Genomic DNA, 21,863 nt, shown 5'->3' on the forward strand with positions numbered 1-21,863 from the left:
TTCACTGTTGCTTAAATTTTCTGCCTCTTTGTGGTTAAGAAACTCTTCATGAACTGTAAGAAAAGTAAATAAACCTCAGTGACTTGAGTCCACTCTGCATGCTCCAGTGGGCTTACTCACCTCTGGACTATCAAATTTGAGGCCTCTGTGTTCAAATTTATACTGAAAGAGCAAAACAGGATTAAATTTCTGGAAAATTATATTAATGAAGCTGGTGAATGAAAATACTAATAACTTTCTTATGGACCTGACAATAATGGAAAATGTTGGAATTAGGCAATGAACAATTGTTCAGTGCTGCTGAGGTAGAAGACAAGGAATTAAAGCACTCCTTGGAGTTGAAGACAAGACTATCAGAAAACAAAGGCACTGAATGCAACTTATGTTGCTTCTTTATTTTCTACTACAAAACAGTCACACAAATCTTCTCTAAATGGGCCTCATGGCTGGTTTTTTTGTGCCTATAAACTTCAGTCAGGGTATTGCCAAGAATTCCCAGTGGTTTCCTCTTTTATAAGAGTAAAAATGGAGAACAGTAGTATTTTATCTAGCTTTATTATTCTGATACAAAACTGAGGATGTAATACCTTTGACTGAACGTTAAATATTTGTGTTAGATAATAGGTAGTTAAGTAGGAAGAGAAAGATCATGCACCTTCTGTGTTTCCAAAGTTCTATTAATATTTAAAAAATATCATTTAGTAATAACATATGGAGAGGATTTTGGAGATTAATATACTGTGACAAGAAGAGATTCATTTCAGTCCTAATTCTACATGCAGCCAGACAGTATTTAAGAAATCAAATTCTGCTCTCTTGTGTACTGTGTTATATAAGGAAAGTCACTTACACAGATATGAAATTAACTGTGGTACAATGAGGATTTCTGGATGGTATCCCAAGACAGCATTTTGAATATATATTCCTCTTTTTTTTTCCTCTGCTGTGAACTAATAATATGTTTATGGACCAATGTCTTGGAGAATGCTTTTCTATTTATTTTCATTATGTAGGTGTTTATAAGCTGTGCATTTTATCTGTTGATACCACTTCATTCTCCGCTTGTAGAAAGATTTCGGTACACAAAATAACTCTTTAGTCTACCGCCCCTATTCTGAACCGTCTTGCTTTTCCATTGTGTGTATTTACCTATAATTGAAAACCATTGCAAGGAATTACGTATTCCCTAGCTAGCTGGCCTTTGCAAAGAAGATCCTTGAAGGCAATCAACAAATGGAAATACTACACATTTTCTTAGCTAGAAATTCCTAATAAATCAGTATGAGGCAAATATTCATACATTAAAAGTTAAATACTTTAAGTCTTTTCATAGTAATTGAGTGTATTTTCAAGAGAGGTTTAATTTTGATAGAGATCTTTTTTTTACTTCCATTTTATCACCATTTGCCTGAGATAGTAAATATTTCATGCTACTGACTGACACTTCACTAGTGGCACAAGTAGGTATACAACAGTCAGTCCTAGTTTACAGGCCTCTGGCTGCAACTTCATTAAGAAATACCTTTCCATAAATAAAGCTAATGTTTGCTAAAAGTGGCTTGATAACCATGGAAGCAATATTCACACACATGTCATCAGAACTGCAATAGCTGAGAACACAAGTCCCCCATCAATCCTAGTCACAAAAAAAGGGTCAGGTGCTCTTGATTAAGATGCCTCCATAATAAATTTCAGAATAGCTGTTGATGTTATTAACATCTGTCTAGTCCTGGCAACACCTCTTTAATTTTGAACTCTGAGATAGGGCTTGCAGTCTGTATTTTCAAAGGAGTTAGCATGCTTGGAAAAAGCACCTAAACACCTAACCTACACAGGTGCTTTTAGAAATTACATTGATGAGAGTTAGATGATTAAGTGTTTTGGCAAATCTACATCTATCTTTAACATACTGAAATACCTTTCAGAAATCTTAGGGCTTAGGCATCTTTAATAACATAATCAAGAAAAGGCATAAGACAAACCCAGACAAAACTATGCCTCAGTACAGCAATATACTGTCCAGATAGCTTTTTCCTTTTCTACATGATCTACATCATGGACATACAAAGAGTAACGAACAGGCCTTGGAGTTCAAGGCATGACAAGTCTTCTATTCAAAGAAAATATTTTTTTCTTACCACAAATACACTGATCATCCAAAATACTTAGAGTTGTCTGAAGAACAAAGCTGCTATGTCCTTTTTTTCTGGTTCTACACATCATGAAAGCAGCAGAAGTATGAAGTAACTCAGTCACAGTTTAATGCTTGATCAGATGAAGAAGGTAGGAAGATTATTTTCTGTTCAGGTATCGAGTGGGTGGACAGCCCCCCTGAGCCTTCATTCACAAAGGTCCCCAAAAGTCAAGTGAGTGAGGTTGAAATTCATCATCCAGAGGTTACCATAAAACATTTGAAAGCGTCATAAAAGGTTAAGCAATTTTTGCCCATTGGTAGCGGCTATATTCATGCGAATTTTTATTTCTTTGCTCAAAAATGCTTTGTTGTCTTAAAGTATCCTTTAGACTTTTATGAGTGAACCAAATCACTTTACCATTTCAGTGTGAAATCTTGTAATTTCTGTGCTTACTTTCATCATTGTAACATATCACCTTCAGTGACCTTGTTTTCAATTGATACTAATGTAAATAAGGTAAGAAGGAATTCATTCACACTGGCCAAATATCACACAGGTCACTCAGTTGCTGCTGGGAAACCTGTTTGTTTTCTTAAATGATCAATAAAACTCAAAACACATCTTTGATCTCTGTTTAGGTTCAGTGCATAGCTCTTTTTTTCGGTTCCTGTCACTGTTCTTGACACTAAGTCTTTATTTCTGAAATTCTTGTAAACATTAGTCATTCAAGTAAAACATAATTCAGCTTCAGGTCTAGGAAAACTGACATGGGGGAGAGGAGTTGGACTACTATTGGAAGCCAATTACTAAGTTATCTGGAAGGATTATAAAGGTCCAATATACAAAGGTCCAATACCTGTGATTTTAAACAATAAAGGAACACAATAGAAAAGTTGGTATTTTGAGGAATGGATTAGGAAGGGTGGCAGAAGGGAGTAACTGTTTCATGAGGAAACATGTCACTTCACTGCCAAAGAGACATCACCTCAGTGAGGTGCCACTCCAGGACGTAACTAGTTTGCCTGTATTCAAGAATAAGTGCTTTGTGCTTTATTGTATATTTATTATCCTGAGAAAGGCACCCTGAAGTTAGGTATTTGCCATGTGAAAGAAACTCTTGCCTTCTTCTGATTTGTTTTAAGATGCAATGAATTAGACACTTTGAAATACTCCTATGTGATTTCACTTATTCTTACAGATTCTTAACTTAGAAGTGCATGGGTTATTGAATCTAAAGGATTTCAGTAACCTTTCTTTTTCCTTTGCTTCAGAGATATGCCCCCCCTTCTAAACTCAGTTAAAGAATTCTTGCAAAATATGATGTAGTTTTTTTCATGCCCTCCATATAGATATCGAACTGTAAACTCCGCTTGAAAGATTTCAACAAATCTGACAAGTGACAAGATCAGTCACTGCTCTTAAAGGTGAGCTGTAGAAGGTTGTTAGAGTGTCTAGATTATTCCATTAGGTTCAAAAGAAGGAAAGTAATAATTTACATTAAGGTCACTGCTAATTACAACTTTAACGTTGCAAATTTTAAAGGTGTGAATAACTCACAGGAGTGTAATTCAGCTTCTGACATAAATGAATTCAAAGCCTAACTAACATGGACACAGACCAAAATAAATTTGTACATTCTGAGCTCTTGGTTAGACCTGGTTATATTTTGTTTGTTTACTTGCTTGCTTGCTTTTGTTGGGTTTTTTGGTGCTCTTTTTTGGCAGAAGAACCAGAATTGTCAATAACCGTTTAGGCCAACAGCTGCATGTATAGAGCACTAATAAGCCATGTAGTCAGTCATGTCATGAACTGACCATATGTTATTTCTGACGTAAATCCCAATTGCAATTGTTACGTTTATCTGCTTTCTGCTCACATGTCCATATTCCCAACAATATATTTGAAAAATCTTGATCCCAGATCAGTTTCAAGTGTTCATTACTTATACAGTCAAATTGCTTAAGAAAAGTTTCTTACCCTGTCCCCACAAAGTGAAATACCCTTTCTGGAAGCAATCAATCTTGTCTTGTTTGGACTCTTAAGACTCAGCATTTCTAATTATTGCAGGGCTAAACCCAAGATCTTTATGCACTTTTATGGCAGATTTCAGCCTCTTAATACTATCTCTTGTTATTCTTAGACCTTGCAGCCCTTAGAATTTCACGCTTACAACAACCTTAAGTTTTTCTCAGCAGAAGCATTGGGAATACTTATGTGAACATTGCATATATAGGTTTCATGCTAGGGGTGCATAGATACCTGTACCAACAGAAAAAGTGGTGAGGAAAATTGTTGAATAGAGCTTTTGAACATTTCCCCCTTCAATGCATGAAGATCTTAAGATGTGCACATTAGAAATGTTAGTATAGATATTACACATGGTCAAATCACTTGTGAATAAAGTGTCAATTATCAAATCAATCTGATTAAGCTTTCACCCTTTATTATGAAATACTGTAGAACTCTGCAATGGCATATTGAAATTCTACATAGGACTAGTTTTGTTGCAACAATATCAAGGACTCAGATGTAGCAACACTGAAGTTAATGTTGATAGCCTTCCCTGGTTATTCTTAACTAATTATTATTACCTGAGTCCTACTTTTCCAAAAACAAATACAAAAAAATCTGAGATAATTTATTTTTAATAGAAAGTTTTATGCAGACTTCCAAACAGTGTATTTAAGTGCTTTACATTATAGAGTTTTTACCTGAGTTGGTCTTTAAATGACATTAAAATCTGTAAACCGATTCAAGCTTGAAAAAATGTTTCAAGAATTACAAAGGTATATATTTGGAAATGGTGACCCATAGTACAAATATTGAATTCTGCACCATTTCAGACTTTCACTTATTACATCATTTAAAAATTCAATTATGCAAATTGCAATTAAACATGTTCTTTGATATGATTTGAATTTCATAATAAGACTTGTAAGAAAATTCAGAAACATCAGATAAATTTAAAAAGAAGAAAGAAAGAACTGCAGACCTGCATTTCCACTTTTATTGCTAATTGTTCTTTTCAGGTAAGTATAAGGTATTGCAATGTTTATGAGTCATAATACTTTCTGACTACTATCAACAAATATAAATCTGTATGCATAAAAACATGGTATTTGATAATGATTGTTACTACCAGTAATATCAAATGTTTTTTAATTTTTTTAGATCTCTATCCTGAGACATAACAACAGGATGTGCGTCGGAGAAGAGTAAGTTGAAAAATTCCTTGTCCTTGATATTTTTTTCATTTTAATAATAACTGGTTACTGTATCTTGAGTTTCAATGAAAAGAATCCATTATCTATTAATTTTAAAAATACTAAGCCACTCCCACTAAGTTCTATTTACGAAGTCCTACACTGTTTATTCAGACCTGACCTTGATTTCAGCAGGAGCTTTACCTAAGTAACATTCTTTTGAGTACATTGAATTTAAACATTAACAGTTTTAGTAACTCAGTATCAAATATTTAAGCAGCTATGTTTACCATGATCTCCTAAATTTTTATGAGTAGAGAAACATCCTAGGTGATTTTGTTGCTTCAGGTAACTTTCCTTTAGAAAAGAAACCCGAAGGAAGATGAGCTATTCTTACAAAATAACAAAGAAACAAAGAAAGTGATAAAGTACACTTATCAGTGTCTTTTCATTGATGTACATCTTCCATGTGTAAAGACCATATGGAAAATTATTTTAATGTATTTAGCTACCTCTTAATCACTGGGTTTTCTCCTTTCTTTATGCCTGAAATGTCTATCATCTTCTCTATAGTGCTTGGAAATTTGGGTTTTATTGTAAAAAAAATTACATGAGGCTAATGTACAATTTATGTCTTTCTGTCACATAGCATACTTGATGAGCTTTAAAACAGAAGCTTTTTTCATGTCCATGTTTTGTATTGTTTTGTTTTATCCAAATACCAGCAGGTTCAAATGCCAGTGACTCAATGACATAGCTTGAGCAGAAATTAACATTAGCTGTTAACTGCTTGGTACTGAGGGAATGACTAGCAGCAAAGTCTTTGCTATGTCAGGTCTCTGCTGGATCAAGAAGTTCTCATGCTGTTTTTCAACAGCAAAATTAGTGTAATGTAAGTAATATTGATTTCCAAGTGGTATGATTTTACATTACAATGCTGGCTGCTAATTCTTATTTCTATTTGTTAAAGATACTGCAAAGTGTGTTTGAGTGGAAAAAGTAATCCTGCAGTTATAAAAGAGAATATGAGCACACCTGGAATTTTGCTCTTTTTCTGATGAGTTTAGGACTTGGATTTTAGACCAAAGACTAACCTCAGTCCCTAAAGAAACAGAAGTTCTCTAGCCAGGAAAATGACTCTTGTTTCACTGCATACAAAAAAAAGATGCGATGGGTTGAAGGTAGGAGCAATACTGGGAGTAGATCATCTCTGCCTGGCTCCTGGGAGAATCTTTCATTTTTCCTTTCCCCAAATATATAAGCAATCTTGTACAGCCACTGAAATCACTTGACATATATCTTCAATACATTTCAATTGTCACAGTTCTGTTCAATTCAGCAGAGTGGTATTAATTTTCATCACCTCACTGCTTGAACATAAATCTTTATTAGCTCAATTAATGAGTTTCATTTTTGCCTTCCTTTGATGTGTTTTGTGAGAATATACTATACTTCCAGTCACATTTGCAGGGCATTCTACGAGACATTTTGGTTTGCCTTTGGGTTTGGAGCTATGCTGCTCTCAGGGGTACTGAGAAATTGGTATCATACTCAATTCCTGAATGTCTTTTTGTTCTGAAGCTATTCTTTACTGTTCACAGTTGTATCCTGATAGCATCTCAAGATGTTCTAACTATATGGGCAGAGATAAAGTTCTAATGGGAGGAAGCAAGCCAAGAAGGGAAAATGCAGTTTTCTTTCCTTAAAGTTATTATGTTGAAAATGTAAGATCATTCATAAGCAAAGTCTGAACCACACATTTATACGTTAGAAGGATAACTGATACTTTCCTCAGTAAAGATATTTTCAGCCAGAAGACTCTATGGATGCAGTTTACTTCATATGGCTGCAAGTAACACTACCAAGCCATTTCTGGCAAACTAGGAGGAAAAAGGGATAGTGAACAGGAAAATGTGAGTGTTATGTCCTAAACCCAGTATTTTGATTCAAAGTGCAGTAGAATACTTATGCCTTACTACTTCTTACTTATTCTGGATATGTACTACCATTGTATTCATAGAATCATAAAATAGAATCATAGAATCATTTAGGTTGGCAAAGACCCTTAAGATCATCGAGTCCAACATTAAACATAACATCGCCAAGTCCACCACTAATCCATGTCCCTAAGTGTGACATCTACTGCTATTGGCAGGTAAAAATGTGTTTATTAATTTTCAGATTACTATTTCATGCCAGCAAAGGTGTCATTAGAATAAACATGTTTTCACACAAAGTTCAGATTACAAAGATAAGCTAGTATTATGTCAACAGAAGTTGTATGATAATCTTCACAAAATTGTAGTTCATCAAGTTATATCCTGGACTACACATAAATGCAAAACACCTTAGCAAAATAAAAATGTTTTTAATTAAAGTCTTTAAAGAATCATTAAACTTAGCAAGGGTGCTTAAAAAAAGAACAGCTTTAGAATATGGAAGAACAGGATGTTGAACTTTCTTTCAAAAAACAAACCAAATCTTTTTCTGGAGAAATAAAAAAGGGGGAGCTGAAATTTAGTTTTTAACTGATCCTGCTCTGTCCTGTCAAATGACAAATGTTTAACACCTATTTTGAATTTTTGCTTTATTAATCAGACTAATATGAAACTCCATTAAAACTCAATTAACAGATAATGTATACCTTTGAAAAATTTCTAAGCAATAGTGTCTGGAAGCAGGTTCATTTTTAATTTTAAATTTTTTTTTTTATTGTTTTCAATGGCTTCATGTTTCAGAGATGTAGACACTGAGCATTTTCTAATTGTTGGTCTATTCAAAGATTATCCCTATTATAATAATGATAAAAAATGTTCTTTCTTATAAAACCAATCTAGATCTCTCAAAAAATCAGGACTAAAAGATTCCTACAAATGTAGTGTGTGCAAAAAGACAGAAAATTCTCCTTTTCAGCTTTATTATTCTTTTGATATAATCTATACCATTGTCCAAAGTCAACCAAACATTTAAAAAATGTTGGATTAGAAAACATCTTCACCTGTTTCTTTTCTTTTGAACAACCAGCAGGAGTGTTTGGCTGCAAGGAAGAATAATTATGTTCCTTATTTGCAAGTAAAGGTTAAAGTTGTTATTACAACAATTATTATGCAATAATGTAGTTAACATAAAATAAATTTAAACAAATATATTTTTTAAAATGTACAATGTAGGTACTAAGTTGCAGGTGATTTTTTGTCTTTATGACACACTGCCTGTTCCAAAGACACAGAATAAAAATAATGTTATGTATTTGAATTTCAGATTGATACTTTTGAAGAATCTTGTATGATAAAATAAACTTGAAGGAAATGAATGGAGGACAGGAAGGAAGGAAATAAACTAAAAATAAATCTATTACAGACACACACACAAATGCTTTATATGAGAAAGAACTTAGAAGTGCTTAAGTGTTCACAGCTTTGACACAATCAAGTGAAAAGATTCTTTTTCAAAATGAACCGTTGTGACCAAATCTCCATTGCTCACCAAAAAATGTTGATCAGATTCTATTGTAATTTTTATTAACTAAAGCATACGACAGCAGCAGTTGTGTCATTGTGCTTCAGCATCTGTACCTTAGAAAGCTAAAAAATTGTGTTTAGGCTTTGAAGTGCTTTAGCATAGAGATATATATATATATATACATAAATAAATCTATTTTTCATTGTCAGTATGAATTGAGATCATCATGTTCACATGATTTCCAGCAAAATTCTTTCAAACCTCTACTTCAACTGATCAGTTCTGAATTGAGGTTCAGCGTATATACCATACAGCAGAAAGATTTCTAGTATTCTGTCAATAAATTTCTGGATTCTTTTATTATTTCATGTATTATGTGTTCCTTAATTAAATAGAATTTGTTAATATTTCTAATCCTTTTTATTTATTACAGACAAATTCATAGAAAGATGTTAGTGTTTTTTCTAAGTGAAAACGAAAGAGATAACAGTTCAGCCTTTAGTGTGCTAAAAATGGTGAGCTATTTAGTAAAACACATCTACACCCCACCTAAATATCACAGGAAGAAAATATGACATAGGTTTAAATTGAGGACAATTTTATAATCTCATAAAATGATTATGCAGCATATGGCTCACATTAGAGTAGCCAAAAAAACTCAGTCAAAAAGAAATCTACATCTATTGCCAGCTGAGTGTGAGCCAGCAGTGTGCCCAGGTGGCCAAGAAGGCCAACGGCATCCTAGCCTGTATCAGAAATAGCGTGGCCAGCAGGAGCAGGGAGGTGATGGTTCCCCTGTATTCGGCACTGATGAGGCCACACCTTGAGTACTGTGTTCAGTTTTGGGCCCCTCACTACAGGAAAGACATTGAGGTGTTGGAGCATGTCCAGAGAAGGGCAACCAAGTTGGTGAGGAGCCTGGAGCATAAGTCTTATGAGGAGTGGCTGAGGGAACTGGGGCTGTTTAGTCTGGAGAAAAGGAGGCTGAGGGGAGACCTTATAGCTTTCTACAACTACATGAAAGGGGGTTGTAGTGAGGTGGGTGTTAGTCTCTTCTGTCAAGTGGCTGAAGATAGGATGAGAGGAAATGGCCTCAAGTTGCGGCAGGGGAGGTTTAGGTTGGATATTAGGAAAAATTTCTTTACTGAGAGGGTTGTGAGACATTGGAATAGACTGCCCAGGGAAGTGGTTGAGTCACCATCCCTGGAGGTATTCAAAAAGCGTGTAGATGGGGTACTCCATAACATGGTTTACTGGGCATGGATGGTGGTTGGACTCGATGATCTTGAAGGTCTTTTCCAACCTACATGATTCTATGATTCTGATTCTATGTTTTTGCCTATGAATCACGTCTTTTCCTCCTTGAGTATTCAAAAGTGACTACAAAATGCCAAACTCTAGCCCATTATTTCTGTTATGCGTGGAAAGGTCCTGAAAAATTAGCAAAGTTTTCCTTTCACTTACTCCAAAACCCTTATGTTTATTATAATTGCAAAAGTAAGGTTTGTTGGTCTTTCAAAGACAAATTCCAAAGGTGATATGCCTTACATGACCACAACAGATAACCTCACTTTTTTTTCACATCAAATAGCAAAAACCAACTAAAACAAAATTAAAAAAATCAGGTCACTTGCATTTTGTGAAAAGAAAAAGTAAACCTCCCACTGGGGAGATCTCAACCAACAGGTGCAATCCAGGTATTTAGAATGGAAATGAGTAATAGTTTCAGCTTCAGAATGGAAACCTCCCTCACTGAAAAGAAATAACAGACCTCCAGTGTATTAACCAACTGGCACAAGTTCCTAAATACTTTGTAATGTATGGCAGGCAACTCAGCACAATGTTTTAGCATTGTGGTAATTTTGTGAACTCCACATGTTTAGAAGCCTATAGGCAGTTACCATTACCCCAGGATATGAGTTTTTATAACTGCAACAAGGACAATATATTTCCTACATATCCTTTTATACATGATCTGCTGATGTCCATGTAAAAGTCCCAGTCAACTATCCTTTCTGAAAATGACTAGTTTACCAAGTTCTTCACTTCATCAGGGAAGTTGTGTGTGAAAGGTAGGAGTGAAACTAGCTCAAGAATATCTTCTAAAACTTACAAGTCAGGTGCTGCTAAATTCATTATACACATTGGTATGTTTCTGCTGTATAAAATACATCTATTGAGTAAACTACTTATGATTCTTGTTCAAAGGGCTGTTTTCATTTTGCAGCCTTTACAAGACATTGACTTTGTAAAAACAATAAAAACCAGTACATTTGGGTTTGGGCTTTTTCTGTTTTGGTAGTTAAGGTGTTAGAAGCTTTGAGTAGGAGACTGATCTCAGTTTTTACAGTTACTATGGCTTCACAGATTTTCTGTTAATTATTTGATTATTTAACTTAACACATTAAAAAAGAATGAAAAACATTGCAAAAGTTTGATAGTGTGGTGGCAGTAATATGTAAGTTTGTGCAGGTCAACATTGTCAATTCTGATGGTAAGTTTCTCAATCAACTTAACAAACTGAAATTATTGCCATTTAAGGTAAATACCTTTTTCATTTTTTCTGTGTGAAGACAAAGGTAAAGATGAACAGCGACAGAATATTTTTCTCCTTTTGTATGTGATTAATATCTGAGGTCAGTAAATGAGAGGTGAAGGAGCTACCCTCAGATGACTGCTATGCCATGGCTGGGAGAGGGAAGTTGCAGTCTAGTCTGATTCTCAAGGCTAGCAGTCAAGTACAAGTCTTGTCTGCAGCAAAGATACCTAGTTTTTTCCTCCCTTTCTTTTTTAACATTCAGAATGTTTCAAGTCAAATATTTTCTCACAGTCTTAGTGCTAGGTAGGGCCAAAAATCCAAATGTGTAAATTTTATACTGATGGAAAAGTTTCTCTGAACTTTGGATATGAGGAGGTCAGATGAAGAATTTAAATGCTTTTGTCTGGATTAAAAATTTTCCCTGAGGTACTTGAAGGTCTGCACTGTGGTATTTTTCATGTTCAAAGTAAAATAAAGGGGAAATAATTAGAAATGTATTATGAAGAAAAGTAAGGCAATATAGTATTTGTCATTGTCTAAACAGTAGTGTTTTAAATTGTCCCCTTTTCTGACTATTGTTATAACAGCAGCAAGTAGGCAAAATAATGTAAGTGTAGAAATTTTGCCATAATTATGATGTTTCTATAAAGCACCATAGCATACATCTTAATATAATTCACTGAAACCCTTTTAACTATGCTTATTTTGAGGTCTGTGTTGTTTTTCTGATTTGTATTAGTTTTGGTTTTTTTTTTTTATTTTGGTGTTCTTTAAAAAAAAAAAATAAACCAAAACACTATGAACTTTATACTTGAAACAATCATCAGATAAAATTAATTTTATACAGTAATGAGTAGATAATTGTAGAGAAGTGAAATGTGGTATTTTGCCTCTGCTAAAGAGATAAACATTTTGCATTATGCAATAGAAACAACCACATTATTTTCCTGCAGTGTAGAATTTTGCCTACTCATTCTGATATTGTGGATCAGGCAGCCAAATTATTTTTTTCTTTTCCAGCCTCAGTGTTTATATATGTTTAGTCATAAATGACTTCTAAATAGGTTGTTCTGCCAGCCTTGTATTGCTAAGGAAGACTTTTTTTCAAACACTTAACTCCGTGTGCATTTTGAAACTTGATCCCAAGGAAAAAGAGAGAGGCCACTAATCAAATATTTAAAAAAAAAATCTGAAATAATATTCTCTACTTTATAATCATAATGGTAGGAAGTTCAATATTTCTGCTCAAACAAAAAGGCTGGTAGACATATTTACCAAAGGCCTTATGATGTTTGCAGTCGACTTTGCAGAAGACAATATTTATAAAACCTTTATAGTATCTGGCATGTGCCATGCATTCTCCTGGGGATTAGTGTTATTCAGATATTGTCTTTCATTTGAACTTCAAACCCTTTTTCTTTTTTTAGAGACAGCTTTTTAATAGGTTTTGGAAATTAAAACCTTTTTATTTGTGTCATTATAATACCTGCTACAAATTTATTTTTGGGAGATAAAAGCCAGTAAAGCTAAAGACTATTGTAATTTTTTAAAGGGGAAAAAAAAGATGGAGTGGCATAAGTGTCGTATGAATCACTCAAAGAACTAAAAAGCATTGCCTGTGCCATGTTCGTCTTGGGTGTTTTGTTTGTTTTTTTTTTTTTTTTCTTACTGAATAAAGCAATGGCAGATATTTTCCTGTATTTCCATCTTTGAATATCTAGTCCCACAGACTTACTGTGCTATAAGTAGACAAAATATTGTGTTTATTAAGACTTAGTCTTAGCAACAAAAATCAGTTCAGAATTCAGTTTTGAAAGTGAAAAATAAGATCTGAAGAAGAGAGACTTAACTGCTTTTCCTTCTTTAAAGCCCCGCAAGTAGGTGAAAAACATAGATTCCAGCATTCTAGATTTCTAGTGCATGTAAATTTGGGAAAAACAGGGAATTTAGGAACTGAAACAAAATGTTGCTCAGAAAGAGGGTCATTAGACAGTTGGTTATAAATTGTCTTTCTTTTGGTACTTTTTGTATTTAACAAATATGTTTAATTCCACAGTATATCTTCAAGTAAGCTCAATGTAAAATTCAAATTGAAAAAAAATATCTTTAAATATCAATAACAGAATTCAGACTACCAAAAGATACCTAGTGTTTTGGGAACCAGAATGATATATCATCTGTTTTTAGAACTGATAAACACTTTTTCCCCTAGTTTCTAAAAGGAAAGCTTTCCAAGGATCTTCCTTCCATCCTCTTTCATTTACCATTATCCTGGAGGCTGAATGAAAAAGAGGTCAGCAAAGAGTCCTACTTTTGTTTTCCTGGAACAGATAAGAATCTCCTCAGATCTCAGCCCCTTCGACAGCTGAATGGAAATGTGTCTACCTTTTTGCTGTTTGCTTTTTACCTTAGAAATGCTTGGTAAATGAAACTCCTGTCCTTTCAGCAAGGCTTTTGACTGTTTTCTGCTGATCCATAGACCCGCATTTCAGTCCCATAAATTTCCACACTGATAAAGTTTCCATCTATCTCCTTCTGACCCAGCAGCCTACTATGATGTTGGGCATTGTGGATTTCTCTGTGCTACTGCAGGTTCTGACTGCTTCTGCTTTAGGGTCCTAAGAACACTGTTTTCATTGATTATAAGTACTTCTGCCAAAGAAACTCTGAGGTACAGCTTCAAGAGGAAAAACAAACAGTTTGATAAAAGCTGTTTTTCACAATGGCAGTTTTAGTTGCTTTCAGGGTAGCACTGGGCTATAGGTTTTGTTTGTCATTATTAGGTATAGTGGAGGGAAGGATGGAAAAAAGCTGTGAGAAGTTGCAATGAGATTTCTAAAGAAATGGTAGAATGAGCACAGGGCTTGCTGGCATATATAGACATCTTAGTGGAGAATAAGAAAAAAAAAAAAGGCAGATTCTGAAAAAGGTGAAAAGTGAAATAGGAAAGGACCAAATATGCGAGAAGGACTGCAGAAGTGTGAAGAAATTTGTACTCTCAGATTCATACCATCCACAGATTGGCAAAATTCCACAAATGCCTATCACATTTACATATTTTGGTCACCTGGAAAGTTTTCCAAATAAATTTCTGGAAAATGGACTTTTCCTAAAATTTTTTTATGTCTTAAGTTGGTCCCCATACATTTCCAGCTCACTCTTAGATCTTCCCTGATACACAGAATTGTGGTTTTAGACTGAGTGAGAGAGGTTTAATCAACACTTAGCTATGTGTGTTTCATATCTTATTGGCTGTGAAATGTGCAACCTACCAATATTTTGTTTATTGTTGTGTAAAAAACGTTATATGACCAAGAATTCTAAAAACTCCTGGATGAACTGCAAGTGGACAATTTCCTCATGTAGCACCTTTAAACAAAACAAAACAAACAAACAAAAAAACAAACCAAAAAAAAGGTTAATAGAAAGAAAGATAACTCTTATGTAAGAATTTTGTAAGTAATCTAAAAATGTTATACCTTCATAAAGTGTTTTGATATTTCAAATGTTTTACTCCCAAAGTGAGGTGGAGTAGTCTTTTCAACTTTGAATTTTTGACTTACAACAAAACCCAAATATTAACAAACATTCTGCAGATATGATTACTATATGATCACTCAACACAATGACTTCTTACCAATGTAAATGATAATTTAAAACAAATTATTTTCTAGTTTGACAGGTTTTGTTTAGCTTTCTCCAAGAACAAATCTGAAAGACTAGGTAGAAGAAATGGAAGAAAAGCACATTTTTGTTTTATATTGCTATGCTTAATCCTTTTTCCAAATGTAGACTGATGCCAGAGTTTCGAACCTGATGGATACTCTTTCATACACTTGCATGCAAACAGTATGTTTTTTTAGTTGCTTTATCTCAGTGCTCATTCAGAGGTAACTGTGCATTGTTAATCAGCACTCTACAGCTGGAATTAATTTGTCTGACAGTGAAGACCCCTCCAGAAGAGCTCTCCTCTCAATGTGCTGTGGTTTGAAAGGAATGAAGGGAATGTAAAAACCCCTAACTTGAAAACAAAACCACTTCACCAACTTTTGCCTGTCATGGTATGCTTTGGTTTTCCTTTAAATTTCTATTCAACTTGTATGAAACATGGCTTGTCATTCTGACTACACTAGTAAAATGAAGAATCATGACTTTCCCGCATTTTAGAGGATTGTACTAATAGCCACCTCACCCAAAAGTGCTTGAAATCTTGTTAAAGGATTAAAAATTTTACTGTCATGAAGGACAATGTGGAAGTCTTTAAAAGTAAGAAGGAGAGAAAGACTGACCTAAGGGTGAATGAAAAGGCACATATTTTGAGTTTTTCTCTGTCAAAAACAAATGATGCCTACATTTGAGGAATAAACAGCTATTTTGCTGCATCCTATAGAAATTTAGAAAAGCAGTAACTCCTATTCTGGATTGCTCATGATCTGAAACAGAATTTTAAGGACTAATTCAGGACAGCATTATAGGACAACCCCAGTTCTGCAGTTCCCTCCCTGCTACGAAAGCCCACATGAAATGGAGGTCGTTACAGTGTTGGTTTACTACTTTTATGGTCTACAGAAGCTTAGCAAACTTTGAGAAAATAAATACAGGAGAGATTTTTTGCTTAGGAGCTCACTAGAAAATGCAAGAATAAGAGATGATGTAATGAAATGTGAATGTTCAAATCTCTTCCTTACAGAAATTGCTAATGAAATAGAAGATTTGCATTAATTTGACTATACATTTCTTTTTTAACTCAGAGAGAGAGTTTTCCCATTTCTGACACCAATTTAAAATCTAAGTTCCTCCTGGAGTATTATGTTCACTTTTGATCTGTTCAACAATGGAGAGTAGTGAAAATGACTGAGTAGAAGAGAATCCATAGTTTATTTTTTTCTCTTTCCTTAGCTACGTAATCTTACATTGGTGAGGGAATCCAAAAAGAAGGAAGATATGTAATATCTACTAGAATATATACCCTTTCTGGTAATTTTCCTACATGCAGTATTATTTATGTTAACTGCTCGTCTCCTGCATGAAACCTTTTCAGATGCATTTTGAAAGAGTAATTTTACAGAATGTGGAGAATTTCTCTTATCTGTCATAACAGAAATATTTTCAAAGGATGCTGTGTAATTAAGCATGAACTCCCCTGCCTGAGTAGCAATCCTAAATCAAACTGTTTTTCCAGGTGTTCCTCCAAGAACTTTAGAATATTTCCAAGTGTACTGCCCTTACAGCTAATGTTTCACTGATTGGTCTGGAGTTTCCTGGTTTTCATCTTCTTTTTCCTTTTTCTTTTAATGATAGCTGTGTTCTAGAAAATCTCCTCCTTTTCAGATGTTTGTGCTATGTTGGAATTCAGGTGTACAAACCTGAGATAGGGCCAAATTCAAAGACAAATTGGGAAAGATTTAATAAGACATTTTTTCCACTTCAGCATGTAAATTAGAGACTTTTTTGCAGTTTTCTTCTGCAGATTTGCCTATAATGACAGCAACCCATTAACATGGAATTTACATCTTCTTAAACGTTTTCTGATTTAGCCCTTTGAGTGAAGAATTGTGCATAAAATTTATATCACAAAAAGTCCACTTTTAAAGGTCCAAGCTAAAATGGGGTGGGGGGGGGGAGTGAAAGTGGACTTGGCTGATGATATTATTCACTCAATTAATAGCTGCACTCAGTGAACATTTCTGAACCACAATTTTTTTTCTTCTCTTTATATTGGATCTATTTCCAAGTAAAACGTAAAGAAATCTAAAGTAGAACAATTTATGTAAATAGTGGGCAAAATAAAAGCATAACTTACAGAAGACTAGATTAATTTCCGAATTTCCTTTACAGCTACATGTAGTTAAATATAGAAAAGGCCTGCTGAATGACACTATTCAGTGTCATTCAATGCAAGACTGGTCCCTGCAGTACTATAAGAAATATCATCACTGAGCAGTAATAGATTTCATGAGTTTTTGACACATTTTAAATTTGAAATAATCCCTGATTAATTAGTGACTTTTTCTGAAAGCTGTGCATTCCACCCCCACCCCCAAAAATGGAAAAGTTAATTCTTAGGCCAGCTAACCTATGCTTAGCATTGTGTCTTTTATCACTGTATTTTTATTTCTTGCTTTGGCCAGACTTCAAGATGTCTCATATCTTTCTTCCCTTTTGAATGCCCTTTTAGGGCATTCATTCTTTTTCTTATTAATCAGGCGAAAGGTTTCAGTTCAACACTCCCAGTAAGTCCTAATTAGAAGTTCTTCAGAACTTTTTTCACGCTAAATCATCAAGGACAAGATCTACATCCTAAGCTTCAGGCCTGCCAAACTGATTGTGATGGGACTGTGCTTGGCTGTAGAGGTTTTCCCACCTGGTTGTTTGTGGAGAATGAAGATATTAGATTGACAGCATGGAAATCAGTTAGTTGCAGAAAACTGGCAGATACATTTAACTTTTCAGAACTTCCCAGATTTTAACAATCTGTCATTGTTTTGTGATAATCATTTGATATCATTTTACCCTTTGCTATTAGTTGAGGAAAGAGAATTAAAAAATAGTTAAAAAAAAAATTTCTGTGAGGAGAAAGAATGGATAAGAAAAACAAACATTCCTGCACGGACCATTTACCATAAGTGGTGTGAAGTTATTTTGAATTTTACAAGGCTGAATCTGTTGCAGGTTACTGAACATGAAAATTCCCCTAATGACTCAAATGCCCAAAAGCTAAAATAGTAGATTTCCCAGAGCAATGAAGGAGATCTTTTAGTTGATCTAATATGTAGTTTTTCCTCAAACAGCCAGAATATAAAGAATTTTCATAGGACAATAATGAGCAAAATATGTGAATAACTCTGGTGATAAAAAGAAAAGTGTTAGAGGTAACATTACACTACACAGCATTTTACCCTTTGTTAGATAATGGATCTGAGGATAAAAATACAGAACTAAATGTCAGGGACAATATAACATACTGGCAAGTTTTCACAAAAAAAAGATATTGCATTAAATGTGGAGTATCAGGAATAGGGCTCATCATGACATATTGATTTATTGTTGTGAGTATTTCAATAGAAAGCACCATACTTACCTGAGCCTATGCAGTTTGGGGCGGGGGGGGAGGGCAAATTTGACTAAATATTATTTAGGAAAAAAATACACAGCTTTAGTATTTTCACAACAGAATATTTTTATTTATAAATTTGTTTCAAAGAAAATAAATGACAGATTGTATCTTTTGATGTTTGCATAGTTTATACTACAAAGTTTAAGGTCTGAAAGAAACCTTCTGTTTTATTGAAAGGAGCAATTAATCGTTTTGGTGTTTGGACGTGACTGTCAGAAGTTGTTAAAGCCTTTAGTTTCCATAAAAGGTAAAAAGAGAGCAGGCAAGGAGCCAGAGCATCTAGAATAGGAAGTGTGGTCTGGATGTAAATCTTGCCTTAAAAGGTACATATTTGATTCTTAGATAGCATGCTGATATACAATATTACCTCTAATATTGTTCTAAGATTTCTGATGTTGTAATTTCACCATATGTAGTGTTCTGTCACTATGCTGCTGTACTACTTTGTCCTGTTTCTTAGGTTATGTACAGTGAACACTGAAAAAAACAGAATCAGTTGTTCTCCCAGGAAATACATAATACATACAGTGTGCTGCTCATGTTTCAAACAATTGTCAGCAGTTTGGATTTCAACGCATACTAAACCATTTAGAACCCCTGTTTCTCTTAGGTTGCATAGATTCTATATAATTTACTTCCTGCTAGGTAATCTATTTTACACTTTTTCCCTTAGATTTTTAACACAGGTTTAGAAGTAGAAATCACACTTCTTTATTCTCCAGTGTCTGTTATTGGTTTACCTTCATACAAGACAAGCTATTGTAGTATAGAGATATCCAGGCTAAATTGAAATGTCTTAGGGTAACAGAACAAGATAGAAGATGGGGGAGGCATGAGCCTCCTATGGGCTTGCTTTTCAGACATACTTTCAGAGTTTGCCTTGGTTTAGACCATTTCATTTTCATTTGTTTCTTTGATATGAGAAAAGCCTTGCTGTTCCACTTTAAAGAAAAATATAAAAAATTGCCTCTTTGGTTTGCGATTGCAATTACAAATTGTAATAATTTTTAGTAGTTATAAATTATTAGCCCAGCTTGAGCACATATATTTTTTTGGTCAGGTTCTTCAGTCTTGAAGATAGAAGTCCAAATCTTTTAGCCCAGCTTTCTTGTAGAAGCCTACTCAAAATTAACAGATAGGCACTTCAGTAACTAAGAAATAATTTTGCTGACAAAGAAGCATGCAGGAGCCCTGTTTCTCCATCAGTCACAGTTTGAAGATCTACTTCAAAGGTACTATAATACAAGAGCACTTTGTGCTAATACATGGATGTAGCTACTCACAAGCTAAGAGGAGACATAGCTCTGGTCAACCTTTGCTTCCTCCTTTGGACTGTGCCACAATTTTACAATGCTCTTGGAAGAAAGTTGTGGATGGTCAATTGCCCAAAGATCATTTTAATGTCAAAGCAACAGCTTACTTCCTGCTTGGTGTTAGTCAAGAACAATAAACTACAAAGATCTGTTCCACCTAGATTCTTTTCTATCAGTTGTGCGTGTAAACATGTACTGGCATGGAGGCAATGCTTCAGACTAAAAGGTACACACTTGGTTACTAAAGGAAGAAGGAGGAAGTTTTCACTGAATAAAGAAATTGTTAGTTGAGAAATTAACAATAGTAGATTTTGAATGGTCAGACAAATGAATATTTGTATGACTTATGCAGGCTGGAAGAGTACTAAGATTATCTCCTGCATGAGTTAGAATTAACTACATTTTGGGAACTGCTTGAAACCTCAGTTATGCAGATCTTCCTTCAAACTGTCCTAAGGGTAAAAGGGTGCACACACACAAGCACACACGCACACATGCACACATACAGAGACATGGACACACACCAGTATTACATAGGCTAGTTTGGGAGAGGTGTTTTGGGGGAGAAAAAGTGATAACCACCTTTTTTTCACTGGTGTTAACCTGAAGAGTGTACTGACACACTGCAAAGTAGTGAAGAGGGCATTTTTGGAAGCTGAAGGCTCCCAGAAGGGTTTTGGTCTTGCCCACATTGGTCCACTTTTAATTCTTCCAATGTTTATTTCTGCTTTTTGTCAAATCTGTTAATGCTAGTGACAGGACAGTCATCATTAATTCTGTCTGGTTAGAGTTTATGCATCTGGTTAGTGCTTATGTATTAAGTGTTGGTGATGGAAAAAAAATATGCATAGTCTCAGAAGCTGTCCCATTAATCACGGCTATTGACATGTTGTGCTGTGCAGCATATGATCTGTTTTGACATATCTTCAGCTACTGTCACAGGGGGCTGATGTCTCTTTTATTTGTCCCCCAGTCCAACTGATCTTCTCACATAAATTTGCCCTTGCCTATTGAGGCGCTGCTGTGGTGTAGCATCTCCCAACTGTAGGGCAAGAATATTCACCTTCTGAAAAGAAAGCTTGACACCAAAACCACAGCAAAAACATGTTAATTCTGATTGTTTATGATGCATTAAAATACATATTTCCTAAATCACATAGAAAGTTTGATATAAATAGGTTGTTCCTGTCCCAGGTAGCTATTACAATGGTGTTTTGTAACTGTTTTCCTGAAGTGTTTTAAGCAGAGGTGTTGTTGTGACAGGTGACCACAGTCATTTAAGTTACAACAGTGTCTACACAGACTGTATTCATCAGTCATAATAAAGAATTAATCTAAAGGGAAAAGGGAAGAGGATGAGAAATAGCTACCTGCTGCAGTTGTACTATCAAGACAGCTATATAATTCACCAGTTGTTAGGCTGTTTGGCATACTCTTCCCTTTTGGATTCTTCCTTTCCTAAAGAAGCTGTTCACTTTTGAACCTCTAAGCACTTGTTGCTCAAATCTCAGAAAGCGTCCTGATTTTGCCAAGATTTTGGTGAGAATAACTCCCTCAGTTCATGTGTAACACAGCCATTCAGGACAGAGGAAGCTCTGACAGCAGGAACATCCCATTCTTCTGAATAAGATCATTTCTGTGATCCGGTTTACTCAATGGTTCAACAGCAGTTAGGTCAACACAGTAGATGGGGGGCATTTACCACATCATAAAGGCAGGAAAAATTACCTCTGGATAGGGGTGAAAAGAAATTTCTTGAAACAGTTTTGCTACCAGAAGAAGTGCTAGGGTAACTATGCCCTAAAAGGGCATAACTTAATGCAGTAACTCAGTTGGTTACAATCAGTTATAACTAGTCCAGACACGAAATGTCTAACCATGTTCAAGCTAATGACTGAAGATACTATGATTCTTTGGAGGAATAATACAGTAGGAGGCTAGTGAAAATGTCAAGCAATGCCTGGATTAAATGCAGGTGAAACATATTACTGTGACTTAGGGTCATTCAAAGGTTGTGCTAATTTTATTTTTCCATCATTCTCAAGATCTCAGTCAGAGTCAGAGTAGAAGCCTGTGGCCTCACGTATTCTCTCA

The 21,863-nt window shown here is 34.8% G+C and overlaps 1 protein-coding gene across 25 annotated transcripts in view; it reads left to right on the top strand.

Moving 5' to 3' along the window:
- Window positions 1–21,863, top strand: part of PTPRD (protein tyrosine phosphatase receptor type D) — a 1,286,084-nt gene that overhangs the window by 433,423 nt on the left and 830,798 nt on the right. For all 25 annotated transcript variants that reach the window (XM_041120674.1, XM_041120677.1, XM_041120678.1 and 22 more), the window contains exon 5: window positions 5,307–5,350. The gene's annotated coding sequence lies outside the window, so the exon portion shown is untranslated. The remainder of the gene's footprint in view (window positions 1–5,306; window positions 5,351–21,863) is intronic.

This window comes from Aquila chrysaetos, chromosome Z (assembly GCF_900496995.4).
Source record: "Aquila chrysaetos chrysaetos chromosome Z, bAquChr1.4, whole genome shotgun sequence".
Classification (NCBI taxonomy): Eukaryota; Metazoa; Chordata; class Aves; order Accipitriformes; family Accipitridae; genus Aquila; species Aquila chrysaetos.